Source organism: Schistocerca nitens, chromosome 5, assembly GCF_023898315.1.
Source record: "Schistocerca nitens isolate TAMUIC-IGC-003100 chromosome 5, iqSchNite1.1, whole genome shotgun sequence".
Lineage (NCBI taxonomy): Eukaryota > Metazoa > Arthropoda > Insecta > Orthoptera > Acrididae > Schistocerca > Schistocerca nitens.
The window spans coordinates 624,191,661-624,212,904 of NC_064618.1; the positions used below are offsets into that span (position 1 = coordinate 624,191,661).

The 21,244-nt window shown below is 44.1% G+C and overlaps 1 protein-coding gene across 1 annotated transcript in view; it reads right to left on the bottom strand.

The window, feature by feature from the left end:
* Positions 1–21,244, bottom strand: part of LOC126259947 (glycosyltransferase 25 family member) — an 846,623-nt gene that overhangs the window by 102,534 nt on the left and 722,845 nt on the right. The gene's annotated exons all lie outside the window — the stretch shown is intronic.

A 21,244-nucleotide genomic window follows, 5' to 3' on the forward strand; every position in this document is an offset into this window, starting at 1 on the left:
TGAAGGGCAATTCAGAAAGCAGATGTAAAGCTTAAGAGTTGCCGTATCGCAGACAGATGGTGGAAAAAACCGCCTCAATTCCGCTGCAGGATGACGTTATCGTGAGGCTGGGAAGGCATGAAGCGCGCAAGGAGGCAGGTTGTGCCACAGGGTCACCTGCTGCCACCGATTGAGTATTTGTAGCCATTTCTATGGTGGATGAGGCATCAGTGAGATCTAGGTACGCACGGGACGCTGAGATCTCCACCGCATCCTCAGATGCAGAATTGATAGGGAGTGGTGGTGGTGTTGGGGCCACCAGAGGGTCCTGTTTCTTAGCAGACTTCTTCTTAGTTTGCTTGCTCTCTCGCTTGTTCTCAGAGGCTCGCTGGGAAGATTTCTCCGAAGCAACTTCAGGCACAGAGGAACACCGTGAAGCTCTTCGTCCAGCAGCTTTTGGCTCCTTGAGCCACCGGCGAGTGTCCACCACGGTATTAGTGGAGACCTTGGGAGAGAGGGCCCCAAGGGACCCCTTCGGCACGAGAGGAGCTAGAGGAGGCCGTTGCTTCTGTGGCAGGGAGAAGGTATAATATAATAAAAAATATATAATAATAATAATAATAAACAAAGTGTGTAGCTTTTTAGATATATTGAATTAATGAGATTGTTTTTTCAGCATTCGGACAAGCACAATAAGCTGGGCTATGCCTGTAAACGGGTAAAGAATCCTTTTATATTAGTTTCACATAAATGAAATAGTCTTTCTCTTGTGGTATATTTATGCTTACCAATTAATAATATTATGTCCGATCGCCGTATCCACCTACAAACTCGTGACCATATCCATGTTGCGTTAATCGGATCTTTGTAAATTTTCCGAAGTACACAGATGGGCTTCAGTTGTTCCTATTACATTATTACTTGAAATAATAACTCATACAATCTTTCAGTTAATAAATTAATACTATATTCTTCTGTTCGATGCACATTGAAAATACATACTCTTCACTTATTCACAGCGCCCAAAATAACGGTCTACAACTACGCGCTAAGATAACGTGCGTCTACTCTCATTCACTAACAAAGAGCAAGTCCTTCCTTTTACTGAGAAACAAGAAAAACATCTTATGTTTTTTAACACCTGAAAATCAAAAATACATGACGGTAGGCAACAGGCTCTACGCTGGACTACCGCTTCACCTTTTCTCTTTACCTTTAAAGAAAACGAAGACATAAAAGTAAGAAATACAAAAGGTTCATTACAGGGGGGGGGGAGACGCTTTCTCCCGAAGTAGGTACTTTGTGAGGAAGATTTGCCCTCTACCACCAAGGGGACGGATGTATTCTGCTGGCCCAGACAGCCCACTGTTCGTGGCACAGAGTGAGGAAACACTGGCACATGGGACGGCGATGGTGACGTAGCTGCAGCATATGTCAACGTAAACCGAATGGGACATAATCTTTAAAATTTACTTTAGCCTCTGCGTAAGTGAACCAGTCCAGGGTCTTGAACTCCTTTTGGAATACTGGGCAGTCTGGCGAGCAGGGGAAGTGGTGCTCTCCACGGTTGACGCAAGTGCGAGGAGGCGCACATGGAGTATCTGGGTGCAGTGGACACCCGCAGTCTCGAAATATGGCGCTGGAAGTGCAGCGGGAAGACATGTGCATGAACTTCCAGCACTTAAAGCACAGAATAGGGGGAGGGACGTATGGTTTAACTTCACAGCGGTAAACCATCACCTTGACCTTTCAAGAAATGAATCACCCTCAAAGTCCAAGATGGAGGCACTGGTAGCAACCCTGTTGTCTTTGGGTCTCCTGTAAACACGCCGGATGAAATGAACACCCGGGATGCTGTCTGAATGAAGACTGCGCTGCCTTGGACAGGGCTGTCACTTCTCCAAACTTATTCTCAAGGTGTTCAACAAAAAATTGAGGCTTCACAGGTAGAAATGAGTCCCCATCATTTCTGCTACAGACTAAAAACTGAGACGAATGTGGCTCTCTCCGTTCTGTAGCCCTACGTTCCTCCCATGGTGTAGCGAGGGATGGAAACGGTTTACGATCATATCTTTCGGCGTTTTATTCGATCTTGTCCTTCTTAGAGACTGCATTTGTCGTACGGTCACCAGCAAGAGATGACGTAGTCCGCTTCATTGCGGGTCATCCGCCCTGATGCCACCCACTCCGATCAGGAACACTCCCCATGGGTGCCACCCAGCCACAGCAAATGCCAACTGGCATGTTGGCCGTTGCCCGGAGTCCTGATGCCTCAAGAAGACAGGCATCTACTCCTTAGTATACGTGGGGGAGTTAACAGCTCAGGGGGCTACCAGCAAGTGAGTACATGACGGCCTCACCACAACGGTCTGGCTACCGTGTTGGATACTGGGCGCAGAGAAATCAGATATTGTCATGGGGGTGAAAGTGGACAGGAGACTACGGAAGAAGATGATATACCCCAGAAAGTGTCCTCACCCAAATAGTTGAATCGTAGGTGGAGATGCAAAGCCATGACACGAGACTGACGAGATCGAATCTAAAGGCACTATGAATAACTCATGCACCACGTAAGGCGTCCTTCGTCATATGGCCCGCATTTCTGTAGAATTTTGAATGTGGCAGGTCAAACCATAGAATGGAACCTGAACTCATGGGGCCGAAAACTGTGAGACTCCTTTTAGTCGCCTATTTCGACAGGCAGGAATACCTCGGGCCTATTCTAAACCCCACAGCCGCAGGGGGGAGGGGGGGTTGTATGTTTGTGGCGAGGAGCACGCTGAAGTCGTTTCATTTTCATGACGGTAGCGCAATACACGCCAGAGTTGATCGTTGCACCATGACGGAGGACATCAAATAGAATAACGCCTTCAGAGACCCAGAAGACAGTCGCCATGACTGTACTAGCTGTGAGTGCGCCTTTGGAAGTTTTCTTCGGAGGAGAGGTGGCATGGCGCCACTCCATGGATTACCGTTTCGTTTCCGGTTCGAAGTGATGATCATCGCCTGTGCCGATTGTCACGATCGTCCTCGTAATGTGCAAGAAATTCCGCACAGATGGTCCTTCGTTGCTCTTTAAGGTCTTCTGTTGGGTAGCGAGGAATCCAGCGGGAATACATCTTCCAGTACCCTAACTGGTGGACGAGTGTGTCAGCACTACCAGCAGACACATTCTGGTGACAAGCGAGATGTTTGATTGTGGTTCGTCGATGAGCTCGAATGAGACTTTCTGCATGTTGAAATACTACAGAACACACAGCTGTATGCGGCCGACCGGCAAGCACGAGATCGGACAGGCTTGCGCGACCTTGTTGCGATGATGACAGACGCCGCCTCGCCTGACACACCGTGCTTTTGTTCACTGCCATGTTTCTGTAGACATTTGCGTCTATCGATATCTGCGATGCTCTGATTTTCCACCAAAACAAACTTCCCATTCGAAGGTCCTACAGTCCACAACGTGTATCCCAATCATACAAAATCGCCTATGGAGACAAGCATTCCACCGACGCACCACGTTGAAGATACCGGTTTGGTAAAACGCCGTGTGCTCATGCGTGAACAAGTCGGTAATTATTTGCTGCACATCTCCGTCCGACAACAATCGTCGACCCATGAAAGCCTTTCTTAAGGGACCAAAAGCGTGGTAATTGCATGTGTAGAGATCAGATCTATAGGGAGAGTGATCAATTGTCTCCCAGTTGACTCGGCGTAACTCTCTCATTACGACATTGGGGCGTGCGTTATCATGAAGCAGTAGCACCCGTTGTCGAGCAGGTTTCCACAACTGCGGTTTTTGGCAGAGAGACTACCCCACGTACACTTTTCACTATCCAATGGATATCTACCGGTGTTCGTACTTCCGCAGCCAAGAAGAGAGCAACAATCCGTTCTTCTTGTTTGGAAGCACTTGGTAATAACGTCTTCATAGTTCAAATTTCTGTATTGACCGCACGCACATCATAAAGACACGAATACCACATTAATCCCTTGCCTACACGTCTGTGATTACATATCCGCTTCGAAGTCTCGCTGCGTTGCATATACACTGTAGCAACGCCCTAAAACGGGAACTTTTCGATTACTTCTTATAATTTCCTTTGTTCTTTCAAAATAATATTTTTAGTACAGAAAATTTCAAAAAGATTCATCAGGTTCACTATATGTTCTATGCCATTGAAGACAGAAACTAGGAGTAAATTTTAACTTAAGCATAGGGCTACATTGTTTTTATTTCCGCATGGGCCACCTGGCCTTACATAGATATATCTTTTGCCCGCACGCACACACTTCTCACAATTATGTTTAGCATCATAGTTTTGACTACCTTCCATAAGTGTTCACTGTGTCCTGCAGCAGACTCACGGCAATCATTTTGGCGACAGCCAGACTCTTCTCATGTTTTTGCGAGCATGTCTGAAGTTAATGCATCGACAGCTGTTACTGTTCGTCACGCAAATTTACCTGAAGTTGTTGCAACGGGGACAAACAGACACTGTGCTTCATAAACCCAACAAAAACACCTTTAGATGACGCAATCTTGGAGATCTATGGCGCAGTACGACAACTGCATTCCCCTTACGCAGCTTCCCCTGTCGGAGGTTCGAGTCCTTCCTTGGGCATAGGTGTGTGTGTTATCCATAGCGTAAGTTAGTTTAAGTTGGATTAAGCAGTGTGTAAGCTTATGGACCTGTGACTTAAGCAGTGTGGTCCCGTAAGATCTTACCATAAATTTACAATTTACATGCCCCTTACAGCCGATCCGTCCTTGAGGTAGTCCATTGTTGAGAAATGCTGTTATCTGCAGATACCCGTGTGGTGGTGATCCGCCTTATTGTGGAGAATTATATACTTGTGTCTGCAAATATCCTTCCCGAGGGGGAAAAAAACGGACCGTTGATCTTTTCTCGGAAAGCATGAAGTATTTTACAACATCTCCCAGTACTCTGCTATGATATGTGGTTTACATTGTGATACCCTGTAGTCACATTTCCACTCAAATGGAAGGTTTCCTCAACTGTGAACATTAAACGAGAGAGCATTCTTATCTTCCATCTCCTCGACCAGAATGAATTCAAAAAACTCTAGACGTTGTTGGTAACGCCGTCAGGAAGGGGCAGTAGCAACTCAATTCTGCGCAGAGTTAAATACAAACTTCGCTGTAAAACAGGCCAGACACACGACTAAGGAGCGGCTCCCTCTCGACTAGTAAGACGAGTAGTGTTGTTTGGTCTACGTACAAAACGTTGAATGCGCTCTGCATCTTGAACGAACACACGGGAGCGACCTGCAGACTTCCCGTTGTACACGAGTAAGCAGCTAGTGTACTGAACTTGCTGGCGCCATCGTCGGATGCTCTCAGCTGTAGGAGGCGCAGTGCCGTATTCTCGACGAAAATCCCGCTGCGCGGTGCTTGACGGAATTGTAGCTCCTGAAACGAAGAAAGCAAAACGGCTTCTGCGGTTGCGTAATCGTCGTCTCGTCTCGGTGCACTTTGGGTTATGAACGAGTGAGCGATGTGGCTGCGCCAGAAAATGAACTGGCAATTCACACCTGACACCAGAGTAAACTATTAATTTCGATGCGTATATTAAAATTCACTCTAAATTTCATTGGTATTGTGAAATCTTTTTCAAACATTCTGTATATGATCGGGACAGTGTGACCATTAAAACGTCTTACTGTGCAGGTCTGAAGCGACAGGAGAGGTGAAGACCCCATCACTTGGCTGTTATAGTGCACAACGAAACGAAGCTTATACGGGATTATTTTTAGTGTCCCATTTACTCACTTGAGATAGTACTGGTCAAAACTAAGTACAAACTCTATAAACATATGTTCAGAAACAAACATCTTGAGATACGGTTCCTTCTGTCCTATGCCATTCATAGTTCCAGTGATTCTTTAGAAGGTGCGAAATGTCTGTCTACAACAGTAAAGTTCTCCACCAGCTCGGGTACTGCATCGCACAGAAATGGTGTTGAACAAAATATGTTAATTTGCCTGATAAAAAGTACAGTCCTTTGACACTGTCACCAGTAACACGATATTGCTACGCCTGTGTTATTCCGAAGTATGATGTAATGTTCCTTGGACAAGCACAGTGAAAATTTGTATCGCACCGGGACTCGAACCCGGTTTTCCCGCTTATCGTGAGCGGTCGCCTTAGCATTTGGCTGTCCGAGCAAGACTCACGACCAGACCCAAACTTTCATATGTCGTCAACCATATGTCTACAACCAGTACCTGTACACCCATTACGCATACTCCCGTACAGGGGAGACATTTTACTTGTTTCGCTTGCATGGTGTCGGCTGACAAATATGATATTGCAGTGCCTGTTTTATTTCGCAATGTCCGAAGGAACATTACATAGTAATTCGGAATGACACAGGGTCTGCAATATCATATTCATCCGCCGACACCATACGAGCGACTTTCAAGTAAAATATTTCCCCTGTACGGGAGTATGCGTAACAGATGTACGGGTACAGGTTGTAAACGTATGGTTGACGACATATGAAAGTTTCGGTCTGGTCGTGAATCTTGCTCGGATAGCCAAATGGTAAGGCGACCGCTCGCGATAAGCGGGAAATCCGTCTACTCGTGTTCTCGATAGGTGCTTACAACTGTACAACAACTGCGGGGACAACGGGATATATGGGCCCTGCGGCGCGCATCACAGCACGTGACACTAAAGGGTACCACTGTCAAAATGGCTCTGAGCACTATGGGACTTAACATCTATGGTCATCAGTCCCCTAGAACTTAGAACTACTTAAACCTAACTAACATAAGGACATCACACAACACCCAGCCATCACGAGGCAGAGAAAATCCCTGACCCCGCCGAGAATCGAACCCGGGAACCCGGGCGTGGGAAGCGAGAACGCTACCGCACGACCACGAGATGCGGGCGGTACCACTGTCAGCAACCGTCTCTGGCGGAAGGCGAATTACTATTAAACAAGTTTAATAATTGTAATTACCTGACATCGTCGGAACGACAGCAGTCTCCATATCAATGTAAAAAAGCTTCCAAAAATCGAACCTTTATTGCCCAGATCACTGTTAATATATATCATGATTACTAGTTTCGTCAAAGTTATATTCCTATCTTCAGATCATCTTATGCATGAATTGTAAAGCTCTGGCAATGTACCACATATACTGGCTTTATAATTCAAGTATCCGATGATAAGAAGATGGCAATATAAATTTGCCGAAACTAGTAATCATAATGTGTATCAACTGCGATCTGGGCAATAAAGCTCCTGTTTTGGAAGCTTTATTACATTGAGTTTAATAACTCCTAACTGCGTATTTAAATGCTTACACGCTCTCGATAGTATACGACGAAGTTGAGACATTTAGTTGATACCTTTTCATTGACGTACTGATTTCTCGTGAGCCCTGAACGGAGCCGAGCGTTCGTGACGTCTAGAGAGTTGTACACTACTGGCAATTAAAATTGCTACACCACGAAGATGACGTGCTACAGACGCGAAATTAAACCGACAGGATGAATATGCTGTGATATGCAAATGATTAACTTTTCAGAGCATTCACACAAGGTTGGCGCCGGTGGGGTCACCTACAACGTGCAGACATCAGGAAAGTTTCCAACCGATTTCTTATAGACAAACGTTGACCAACGTTGCCTGGTGAAACGTCGTTGTGATGCCTCGTGTAAGGAGGAGAAATGCGTACCATCACGTTTCAGACGTTGATAAACGTCGGATTGTAGCCTATCGCGATCGCGGTTTATCGTATCGCGACATTGCTGCTCGCGTTGGTCGAGATCCAATGACTGTTAGCAGAATATGGAATCGGTGGGTTCAGGAGGATAATACGGAACGCCGTGCTGGATCCCAAAGGCCTCAAATCAATAGCAGTCGAGATGACAGGCATCTTACCCAAATGGCTGTAACGGATCGTGCAGCCACGTCTCGATCCCTGAGTCAACAGATGGGGACGTTTGCAAGACAATTATCTGCACGAACAGTTCGACGACGTTTGCAGCGGCATGGACTATCAGCTCGGAGACCATGGATGCGGTTACCCTTGACGCTGCATCACAGACAGGAGCGCCTGCGATGGTGTACTCAACGACGAACCTGGATGCACGAAATGAAAAAGTCTCTTTTTCGGATGAATCCAGGTTCTGTTTACAGTATCATGATGGTCGCATCCGTGTTTGGAGACATCGCGGTGAACGCACATTGGAAGCGTGCATTCGTCACCGCCATACTGACGTATCACCCGGCGTGATGGTATGGGGTGCCATTGGTTACACGTCACGGTCACCTCCTGTTCGCATTGACGGCACTTTGAACAGTGGACGTTACATTTCAGATGTGTTACGACCCGTGGCTCTACCCTTCATTCGATCCCTACATTTCAGCAGGATAATGCACGACCGCATGTTGCAGGTTCTGTACGGGCGTTTCTGGATACAGAAAATGTTCGACTGCTGCCCTGGCCAGCACATTCTCCGGATCTCTCACCAACTGAAAACGTCTTGTTAATGGTGGCCGAGCAACTGGCTCGCCATACTACGCCAGTCACTACTCTTGAACTGTGGTATCGTGTTGAAGCTGCATTGGCAGCTGTACCTGTACACCCCATACACACTGTGTTTGACTCAATTCTCAGGTATCTAGGCCGTTATTACGGCCAGAGGTGGTTATTCTGGGTACTGATTTCTCAGGATCTATGCACACAAATTGCGTGAAAATGTTATCACATGTCAGTTCTAGTATAATATCTTTGTCAATGTATACCCGTTTATCATTCGCATTTCTTCTTGGTGTAGCAATTTTAATGGCCAGTAGTGTATATTGCCAGTTGGCCGCATATGTCCGCTACCAGCTTGACTTTTTTGGCGTGCGGAGTTGCCTACCCGTCGCTCACAACTGTCTCTCCTCCGGCGATTGTGTATCCGTACAAGACGGCATGTCACAACACCGTGCTGTATACAAACAGTATGTTCAACAACATTTGTTCCAGCTTCCACCGGGGAACACCAGCTACGCTTCTAACAAGGGAACCTTTCCATCGCACCCCCCTCAGATTTAATTATAAGTTGGCACAGTGGATAGGCCTTGAAAAACTGAACACAGATCAATCGAGAAAACAGGAAGAAGTTGTGTGGAACAGTAAAAAAAAATAAGCAAAATATACAAACTGAGTAGTCCATGCGCAAGATAGGCAACATCTAGGAGAGCGCGAGCTTAGGAGCGCCGTAGTCCTTTGGTTAGCGTGAGCAACTGCGGAACGAGAGGTCCTTGGTTCAAGTCTCCCCTCGAGTGAAAAGTTTTCTTTCTTTATTTTGCAAAGTTATGATCTGTCCGTTCGCTCATTGACGTCTCTGTTCACTGTAATAAGTTTAGTGTCTGTGTTTTGCGACCGCACCGCAAAACCGTGCGATTAGTAGACGAAAGGACGTGCCTCTCCGATGGGAACCGAAAACATTTGATCGCAAGGTCATAGGTCAACCGATTCCTCCACAAAAAACACGTCTGATATATTCTATCCGACATTGGTGACGGCATGTGCGTCACATGACAGGAATATGTTGTCGATCCACCTAACTTGTAGACTTGGTGAATGGGTCAAAAGATTCTTCTACCTTGCCCGATTTTGGTTTTCTTGTGGATGTGATAATCACTCCAAAAAAGTGATTAAAACATAAGAGTTTGTCACATAAACTGCAACAAATGAATGCAACAGTTTCACAGTCGCACAGTTTTCCCTGTGCTCTGTCAAAACATATGTTTTTAACGTTTTCAAATTTTTCCGTGTGTAGACAGTCAAATCCTGCATATGTCCAAGCAAATCTGAACATGTCCTGGAATTTTGGAGAGCGAAGTTGATTATGTGTGAGTGCCTGAACTTTGGTAATTGTCTGAAAATAAAAAATTAAACTTTTCGCCCGAGGGAAGACTTGAACCAAGGACCTCTTGTTCCGCAGCTGCACACGCTAACCACGGGACCACGGCGCTGTTGGGTGCACATGCACCTTGATGTTGCCTATATTGCACATGGACTACTCAGTTTGTATATTTTGCTTATTTTTTCATAGTTCCACACAACTTCTTCCTGTTTTCTCGATTGATCTGTGTTCAGTTTTTCAAGGCCTATCCACTGTGCCAATTTATAACTAAATCTGAGGGGGATGCGATGGGGAGGTTCCCTTGTAAGCAGCACACACCAGGAAACCAGTGGCGCTGCTGTCAAAGAACAAACATCGTCCGTACTTCACGTGGACGGAAACGTACTTTCGGCTGCTTGGTACATAATACCAGGCACAGCCTCCAGCAGTACGAGTTCCAGTAAAGCACAGTGTAACCACAGAGACAAGCAGGACGCTTCACTCTGCTTTACACCGACGTCGTGCATACGCTACTCCACGCTGCACGGTCCTTCTTCGGACGCCGACCTGCAGCCATGCGGGATTACGCTTCCTACGGATCTATTAACATGCCAGTAAACTGTTTGTTATTTCAGTGGTTCCAGAACTATATTTCAGTAGTATCCTTTGAGACAATTAATTGCGAATCTGTGCAATAAATTTTCTGCACTGTAACTTCAGGATCGCAGGATAACACAGCAAACAACCCCGTATAAAAAGCAAAAGACAGAAAATGGCGGGCAAGGCGACCAGTGTAACGTCAGAAGTTCGTTGCGGGGCTCGATCAACGGCCGACTACCTTGACCGTTTCCAAGTTGCTCATTCCCAGGCGCCAAGCCAAAACAATCAATACTTTGCCGAATTCGCATGTGCAACGGATTTTCCTATCAGGCGCTCCGTGTCAAAGATAAAAGAAGAATTACACGGCTTTTGAATGACCAGAACGGCCCAGTAACTACAAGCTATCGATTGAGAGTAAGCTAAAGAATGGCGAAAGTAATGTGGAATACTAGAATTGGGATCACGACAAACTTTATCAAAGTACGTGACCACGAAGTAAACAAACTGAATAAATTCGGGTATCCTGGGAGCAAAATAACATTATGGACGGAGGAAGGTGAGCATAAAGAGCACATTTGCACAGACAAAGAAGACAATTATTACCAAGAGAAGTCTGTTGGTATTAAACATAGGCCTTAATTTGAGTAACGCATTTCTGATAATGTACTGTTGGAGCACAGCGGTGAGTAGTTGTGATCACGGACTGTGAGAAAACGGGAAAAGAAGAGAACCAAAGTGTTTGAGGTATTGTGGTGTAGAAGGAAGTCACTTCATTGGGAAAAGAGCGAGGAGTGACCTCTAGTTTCTAGGTGCAAGCTGCAGTGGAACTGAAGGTGCAAATATGACTCTATTGTACTACGTCAGAGGAAGAATGTAGATAATGCTACCGAAACAGTGAACAAAAATCTTCGGTAGAGGTGGTTAAACGATTTGAAACTATCCAGCGAAATTACCAGGAAAGACCACGTGAAGTAGAATATCAATCACTTCCATGTAAGTTTAAAGAACATTACTATGGATCTGGGTAACCTGAGACCTTCGGAACCGCAGGAAAATGTACTTAGGATATAACTGACTCAACACATAACCCGTGGTGAGAGTCATTCGCATCCAAAACTACGCGTCTTACCATGAGAGAAATTTGAATTATCGGATGTTCAACGTGTAAGAGAGTAACTTTGGCAACGTAGAGAAACAAAATGCCGAGGAACACAAACATTTAATGTGTCGTCACTTATTGCTATATGCGTACTGCTATAAGCCCCCGGGCTTAAAATAATTGTTCTGTCTGAACAATAAACTTTTTCTACTGCCCAGATAGTGCTGAATAGCTGTTCAGTCTTCAAAGTACTGGTAAGGTACTTCAGTGAAATGCTCAAAGCGATGTGGAACAGAATAATAATATGCACGTCTGACTAAAGCTGCTTTTGCACATTAAATAATTTTGCATTCGAGAAGTCCAATATCAAAACGCCACATTAATTACATTTTCAAAAGATTGTATTGGTATGTCAGTGTCATAAACTGATTTCTCCAAGCATATTGTAAGATAGATTCGTACTTCGGTGCGGAAAGTTGAGTGCATAGCACAGAGTGGAGTGTGATGAAATGAAGTTCGTCTAACTTTGCTTCTGGTTTTTCAGAGTCAACGGTCCTTCTTACGTAGAGCTTATACTGCCGAAAGAAGTACAAATCAAGAGACTGACAATATTTTTTTTTGCCTTCAGTGAGATTTTGGTCCTACTACAGATATATTTTTTTTCATCGCATTATCAAAGTTCGTCTCTTAGACCTTCAATATGTGATGATTCAAATGTCTCTTGAGCTAAGACGTTCAGTTGTGCATGCGAACAGCTCGTACCACTCTTTTTGGGAAGAGCTATTTACTTTCTTAGCCCATTTTCGTATTTTTTTGATCGTTCGAAATCGCCCACTTCCCTTTATAACTGATATTATTGTCCAACATGTTTCTACCATCCTCCACTCGGCTGTTGCTCTGATGGCAAGCACAAACTCTAGTTACATCCCAGTCACGTGATGAAACCAATCATTTTACTAGGAACAGTGGCACCTAATTCTCTCTCCAACAAAACAGCTATCTCCAGTAACTTTTATTTTGTGTGTTTTTAGGTAGCATGTCAGGTGATGCAGACCGCAGCCGTGATGAGTGTACCAATGAGGTTTCTTTAGCAGCTCTGTAGCATCCTCAAATCAGCGAAAGAGATGTCCGACATGTCGTTCAGCTCTTTTTCCAATTTTCGTGCTAATGTTTCCAGAACGACCACGAACATTGGAAAATGAAACATGTGCGTTTTGTAAATTGGTTCTTTGAAATAAAAGACTTTTAAAACCATATCCCATATTCTTACGTGAGACAGTACTTGCCAAAACTAGAATAATTGTAACAAAATGTGTGTGTCGAAAACGGCCAGAGCTCAGATCTGCATGGGCTATCTCCTCACGAGCTGCCTCTCTTCGATTTCCTCTTATAGAATTTAAAGGTCAGTGCAACATCAGTTTCCTGAAGAAATATGACACAGTTTGCAAAAAAGGCCTCAATAAACCAGGATCGGATTTTCGAGCGCTTTACAGGTAGCGTACAAAACATTTACATTAAGAAACAAGAATAGCTGGTAACAGAATGCTAGCGCGTAAGCATAAAAATCGCAGAGTCTCTAGTTCGATTCCGCAAGTAGCAACTATTTTTTAGTTTTATTTTCGTTACAGATTTATTATCAAATGGAAATGTTAACTACAAATTACTGAATCATATTTTTAATAAATTATTTTAATAAAATTTTTAACCTTTGTAATTGCTAATTGGATGAAAATAACTTAAAATTTGACAGACACAAGTGAAAAGCCTTGTTGTTAAATGAATAAATTTTGTACATCAATAAATAGCGTTCAGTCTCTAGTAATAAAAAAGTATTTTATTTTCTATCTCATGTTCCGCATTTTTGTGTAAAACTTTGACGTTAGATTTTTGTTTTAATGAGATTTTACTTTATTTTGTTTAGTAATTAAAAATAATAAAATACTTTCATTTAGATATAATGAATTAATTTTCATCTGGTACTGGATATAGAATTTAAAAAAAAGTTAAATAAAATGTTACAAGCAAGATTCGAACCAGGTACCTAGCAATTACAAGTATTATATGCTACGCACTTTTTAAAAAATAACTTTACTAACAAAAATCATTGACATTACAATCCTTATATATCTACACATTTTTTGCCTCACACACGCATGTATTACAAATCCAATACAGAGCACGTCAATAAATACTGCACTACTGGCCATTAAAATTGCTACAACACGAAGATAACGTGCTACAGACGCGAAATTTAACCGACAGGAAGAATATGCTTTGATATGTAAGTGATTAGCTTTTCAGAGCATTCACACAAGGTTGGCGCCGGTGACGGCACCTACAAAGTGCTGACATGAGGAAAGTTTCCAACCGATTTCTCATGCACAAACAACAGCAGACCGGCGTTGCCTGGTGAAACGTTGTTGTGATGCCTCGTGTAAGGAGGATAAATGCGTACCATCACGTTTCCGACTTTGATAAAGGTCGGATTGTAGTCTATCGCGATTGCAGTTCATCGTATCGCGACATTGCTGCTCACTTTGGTCGAAATCCAATGACTGTTAGCAGAACATGGAATCGATGGGTTCAGGAGCGTAATATGGAACGCCGTGCTGGATCCCAAAGGCCTCGTATCACTAGCAGTCGAGATGACCGGCATCTTATCCGCATGGCTGTAACGGATCGTGCAGCCACGTCTCGATTCCTGAGTCAACAGATGGGGACCTTTGCAAGACACCAACCATCTGCACGAACAGTTCGACGACCTTTGCAGCGGCATGGACTATCAGCTCGGAGACCATTGCTGCGGTTACCCTTGACGCTGCATCACAGACAGGAGCGCCTGCGATGGTGGACTCAACGACGAACCTGGGTTCACGAATGGCAAAATGTCATTTTTTCGGATGAATCCAGGTTCTGTTTACAGCATCATGATGGTCGCATCCGTGTTTGACGACATCGCAGTGAACGCACATTGGAAGCGTGTATTCGTCATCGCCATACTGGCGTATCACCCGGTGGGATGGTATGGGGTGCCATTGTTTCACGTCTCGGTCACCTCTTGTTCGCATTGATGGCATTTACGACCCGTGGCTTTACCATTCATTTGATCCTTATGAAACCCTACATTTCAGCAGGATAATGCACGACCGCATGTTGCAGATCCTGTACGGGCCTTCCTGGATACAGAGAGTGTTCGACTGCTGCCCTGGCCAGCACATTCTCCAGATCTCTCACCAATTGAAAACGTCTGGGCAATGGTGGCCGAGCAACTGGCTCGTCACAATACGCCAGTGACTACTCTTGACGAACTGTGGTATCGTGTTGAAGCTGCATATGCAGCTGTGCCTGTCCACGCCATCCAAGCCCTTTTTGACTCAATGCCCAGGCGTATGAAGGGCGTTACTACGGCCAGAGGTGCATGTTATGGGTACTGATTTCTCAGGGTCTATGCACACAAATTTCGTGAAAATGTAATCACATGTCAGTTCTAGTATAATATATTTGTCAAATGAATCCCCTTTTATCATCTGCATTTCTTCTTGGTGTAGCAATTTTAATGGCCAGTAGTGTACGTAAATATTCTCATCATATGACAAGAAGTGGGAGTGAATTTAATGTCATTAAGAACTTCCTAATACAGATTAAACCAATATATCTCCCTTAAAGAATATTTGTCTTTAAAATGTTGTTAAGTGCTACTTTTAAAACAATTAGTAAAAATTGGAAAATTCTGCTTTAAAGTTATCGTCCATTGAAGTGTATGGTGCTCTTGTCGTGAGGTACGCCCAAAAGTCCTGTTAGTTCTTTTCTTTTTTCGCCACTGAGTTACCAACGACTTTGTTACACTGGTTCACTTGGCTTTTTACTTAACAACTCTCGGACATAATCAGATTTTCGAAACTTTTTTTTTTGAGTCTCTCTCTCTCTCTTCTGACAACTGTGTCAATACTGCCTTAGAAAACTGACGTCCAGAACACTGGCATTCTAGACCTGTAACAGTGGAAAACTCGAGTTAGCCCTGATTACAGAACGTGAGTTCGAAGGCTTTCACGCTCCCTAAAGCTGGATATGCGGTGATCTGCAGTAGGTCCGATGGCAGGCATAAGTTTTTCGGAGCACACCGATCACATTATGGAACATGAGGGTCGGGAAAAGACGACCCCTACGTGTTCTCATGTTGACCCATCTAGATCGTCAATTACAGCTGCAGTGCGCACGGAAACATCGAGACTGGTACAATGGAAAAATGAGTCCCTGATCGGATGAATTACGTTTCTTGTAATACCAGATCGATCGTCGTGTCCGCATACGGCGTCATCCAGGGGAACGGCTGCTCGGAACGTACATCACATCACGGACGCGGGCCAGTTGGTGTAATAATGTTTGTAGTAACAGAAGAAAGGCGATGGCATCTTACAGCAGTATAAAGGTCCGTGTCACAAGGTCAGAATCGAGGAACAGTGGAGGAGCATGGTGGTAAACTCAGGTTGATATCGCGGCCATAAAATTCGCCTGATTTAAAATCGATGCAACACACCAGGGACGCTGTCGAACGCCACATCTTCTCCCATAAACCACAGGCTTGTAATTCATTGAAGCAGCGTGACCTGTGCGAAGGTATCTGATCCCACATACCTCCTGTAACCTACGAAGGGCTTGTCGTATCTGTGATTCGGAGAATAGCCAATTTGCGTTACAAAGACGGAACAACATGGGGTCTTAATCAGTGTATATCCTAGATATATTTGTTACTTTACTGTTACTCTCACATAGTCGTTATATCATTTGGTCATGGTATCATTTACTTGCGTTAGTGAAAATGCATCTGGAGACTGGTTATGTGTAATCGTATCTTCTCCATGATCCAAAGACTCACGTGATATTCTCAGAAATGCATGTATCTGAATTTTTGTCAATGCTGTTCCGCATTGACTCAGTTCTTGGCAATCTCGACGGCGCAGCACCCTCCGTGACAGCGACTACTGCGTACTGCATGTCCGCGGAGTCCTTACTTTCTGACATCCATTTCATCTGCACACTGAAAATGCGCTTTAAGATGAGTCTGGAGGCCGATAATCAACTGTGACAGTTGCGAAAGCGGTAGTATTGTTTGCAATCATTCAAAATTACAGTCGATGTCCGATCAACAGCTGCATTAACACTTGGACAGTCTACCGTGGATAAATAAAAAAAATCCCTGTTGAAAGATGAGTCGAAGCCAACTGCTTGTGATTTTCAATTAAAGGGTTCACATGTTCGTGAAGAGTTGGTTCACAGTTTTGCGGGCCAAGCGCCTAAACACTAATTTTGACGCGAAAGTTCCATACGACCTATGAATTCGGAATCTGTTTATGAAAGTGAACTGCACCTTCGCACTCGCTTCCGATTCACAACATATATTCTGTCTTTAAATACTTAAGTAATTTGTACTACTACGTCAAAGCACTCGCACTCGCAACTCACCACGTGCACCATCCAACAAAACTACTCCACGCCTAACGTCGCACTTTGCGGCGTTCTGCCTGTCTCACTATAATGAAAGCCAGCTGTTGGCTGTTCCCTTTACCTTCCTGAACTGGCTTCCACACCTGTTTCCAACTGGTATTGTTCTATTAATTTTCTTACACAGACATGTTTGTCTATGAATCAGCAGACAACCCCCTCTCCCCCCCCCCCCCTCACCACCCAAACATTTACTAATTAGGAATTCCTACAAACGGCACAGCACAGCTTGGCTTAAGAGCCACAACATTGGGCAACACTTATCCATCTAAAATAAAACTTTTTTTCTCTAAATGAAGCACAATAGTTATAAGAGAATAGTTATATATTTACCACAATCTCTCAGTGTCATGTAAAGTTTTGTTTAATGTAATATCTTTTATAGACACCTTTTATTAACCTGACACGTTCCACATCATTACAAAGTGTCGTATTCATGATCTATGTAACAAGTACTAATCTAATCTCAGGCCGTACGTTTTAACGAAAGAAACGCTAATAATAATACGAGGGCTGTCCAGAAAATAAGTCACGATTGATCGCGAAATGAAAATCACAGTGAAAATCAGAAATTTTTCATTTGTAACAGTTAGCTACACCTTTCAGCTACTTCTCTACGTAGTCGCCGTTCTGACTCAGACATTGGTAGTAGCGTTGTACCAACTTTCCAATACCCTCATCATAGAAGGCAGCCGCCAGTGCTTTCCGCCAATTCTCTACGCTGGCCTAAAGCTCGTTGTCTGTGCCAAAATGTTGTCTTCATAGCCAGCGGTTCGTTTGAGGAGAGATGAAACTCAGTGGGAGACAATTACGGGCTGTATTGTGGGTAACCAAACATTTCCAATTGAAACGATGCAGGAACATCTCCATTGCCCCTGCAGAATGAGGCTGAGAATTGTCTTGAAGAAGAAACCGCACGACAGTTATGTAATGTTGGTTGCATAGCTTCAGGGGAAAATTCTCACCAGGCCCTCGTACTTGGCGGGAGAAACTATTTTCTATAACATCTTTAAGCGCTCACTAAGAGCTCAGGAATGAAAAGAGCGACATAATTCTACCTACAGTCATACTAGAGACACTACCCAACACATCTTTGCAAAGCTTTATCGGATTTTCATAGTCGTTTCCATTTCGCGACCGATCGTAACTTACTTTCTGGACAGCCCTCGTAATTCGTACTACAGCAGAAACCTAACTGGGCAAAATAAAGACAGATATTAACCACATAATTTTTGTGACTACATAATATGTCTTCAATAAACAACAGTTGAGTCTGTATGGTAAATCTATAATACAACATTTTACTTTATCCCCACAGCTTCCTGATGTCAAAGAAATAGTAAACAGCTTAGAAGTTCATCCTCTGACTGAATTTCGTTTTAAAAAAGACACATACTGGTGACGCAACACAGTTTTTTACTCTCTTGTTTCCTAACCTTCCTCCTGAACGGATGGACTAAAATGAGGTGACTTGTACTAATACATTGATTGAGTTAAATTATAATGTTATGGTTATTTAATTTAATCACTTCTAATTATTTAATTTACTCCTTGTCCTCATCTCATATTTTTAATGTCTTTCAGCAAATATTAACTGTCGGTCGTTTCATACGATGAAGCAATGGAACGGCCACCATTGTTGCAGCCTTCAGTGTTTATTACACGTTCCAAAAATGAACCTTACAGTAGCCAGAATACGAAGTACTATGTCATTTTATTACAAGGTCAATTCTGACGCAAAAATTTTTATTCGTGTTTCCCTGGTCACGTATCATCGTGTTAAAGGTGGGCCGGCAACACAGGCTTCGCAGATTTTAATTCCTCCTCTCCCAGTTGAAACCGCACCCTCTCTCTCATTCATCTTATTCCATACCACCAACAATTAAAAAAATTAATATTCAGAGAAAGGGCGAGACGGTGACTGAACATATCATCTATCATTTCCTTTTTTATGTTGGATGTTCATCGTATTATTGGGGACTTTTCACATAAAAACAAAAAAAAAAATTAATTACAAGGAAAGAAAATTAATAACTGAAATCGAAAGAAATATCCATGCATAAAGTATTTTAAACCAAACATTATTTGAAACTGTTATGACTTCCTTCGGACGGTGTGTGGTTCCTTAGTCGATACAAGAGCTTGGAACAAATTCCGTTCAAGACCAGAGAATTCAGATACTAATTTATTCTACATCTGATATCATGTAGCAAAATAATACACAACTCTGAAGCTGTATTTGCAGCGTCAGTTGTTAACAGTAGATTTGAACGTAGATATATTTACAGATACAAAAGATTTATAAATCTGTCACTCTTCAGTACAACGCCTATTTAGAAGACGTCGCGCCCTGGCCACTATGAAAGTCTTAAATGTTATTCAACTGGCAAACACACGAAAAGAGGCCAGTGCATGAATTCTCGAACTTAAGTACACCCGCCACTGGCCCTCCGGAGAGTGGCTGTTTGCATCTCATTGACAGGGGCGTAATCGTTGGTGGCATTGCCGTCGTGCCACGGTGGCAGGTATAGGAAACGCGGGGGTGTAACTGGCGGCGTGCGTATTTGAATGTGTGACCGACCGCAACAGCAGCCGATACAGCAGGAACGTCGATGCATCAGTATTTGAGGTAAGGACAACTTGCAGATCGCAATTTTCTGCATGTTGTCTTTCCACGGTCACACACCATAGTGTTAAACGTGGGCCGACAACACAGGCTTCACCGATTTTAATTCCTCCTCTGCTAGTTATTTCTCTCCTTCGCTTATCTTATTCCTTACAACCAACATTTACAAATTTAACATTAAAGAGAAAGGGCGATTATAAAGCTCAAATACTTTGAAGATAACAGCATCTTGTCAGGTGCTTCCTTCCGTGACGGGCTGCAGTCTGAGTTCCAGTGGCAAGTACAAGCATCACAGGAACGTCGCGAACACACTCTTTTGTAAGGTTTCAGAGTGTGGTTCGTGTCAGCGGACAACGGCGGCGGAGCGGCGCGGGCTGACAGCGAAAGGACGGGCGCGGCCGCCCAGACGGCAGATGAGTCGTCTCCCGGGACAAAGCAGTCCGTCTGGCCGCGCTGCCGGCTGCTCTTCTCTGCTCTTCTTTGCTCTGCTCTCCTCACTGGACACCACCGAGGTGCCAGCTGGAGAGGCGCTGGCACGTCATGCGGGGCTGCACGACATCCAGGGGCAGCAGTGTTCGCTGCTGCAGAGCGCCGTCCTCAATAAGTGCCCTGGTCGCGTTATCAACGAAGAGTTTTGTCCTTGCCGCTGACAAAACGTTGGCCATTGAGAGGAGTTCACGCATACCAATGGAAAAGAAGCTCGCATTATTCGCGCCTCTCTGTCGTAGTCGACTCGTGAAAGCGGGATGAACGGTGTGCAGATATTGCCCATGTGGCATTCAGGATATCCACTAACGATTTCTGTACTGGTGCAACTAAATTTATACACGACGCTTTCTCATATCTCCAACGTTATCCCGGCCAGACGGACTGTAACTACACTAATGGCCATTAAAATTGCTACACCAAGAAGAAATGCAGTTGATAAACGGGTATTCATTGGACAAATATATTATACTAGAACTGACATGTGATTACATTTTCACGCAATTTGAGTGCATAGATCCTGAGAAATCAGTACCCAGAACAACCACATCTGACCTTAATAACGGCCTTGATACGCCTGGGCATTGAGTCAAACAGAGCTTGGATGGCGTGTAGAGGTAGAGCTGCCCATGCAGCTTCAACACGATACCACAGTTCATCAAGATTAGTGACTGGCATATTGTGACGAGCCAGTTGCTTGGCCACCATTGCCCAGATGTTTTCAATTGGTGAGACATCTGGAGACTGTGCTGGCCAGGGCAGCAGTCGAACATTTTCTCTATCCAGAAAGGCCCATACAGGACCTGCAACATGCGGTCGTGCATTATCCTGCTGAAATGTAGGGTTTCACAGGGATCGAATGAGGCGTAGAGCCACGGGTCGTAACACATCTGAAATGTAACGTCCACTGTTCAAAGTGCCGTCAATGCGAACAAGAGGTGACCGAGACTTGTAACCAATGGCACCCCATACCATCACGCCGGGTGATACGGCAGTATGGCGATGACGAGTACAAGCTTCCAATGTCCGTTCACAGCGATGTCGCCAAACACGGATGCGACCATCATGATGCTGTAAA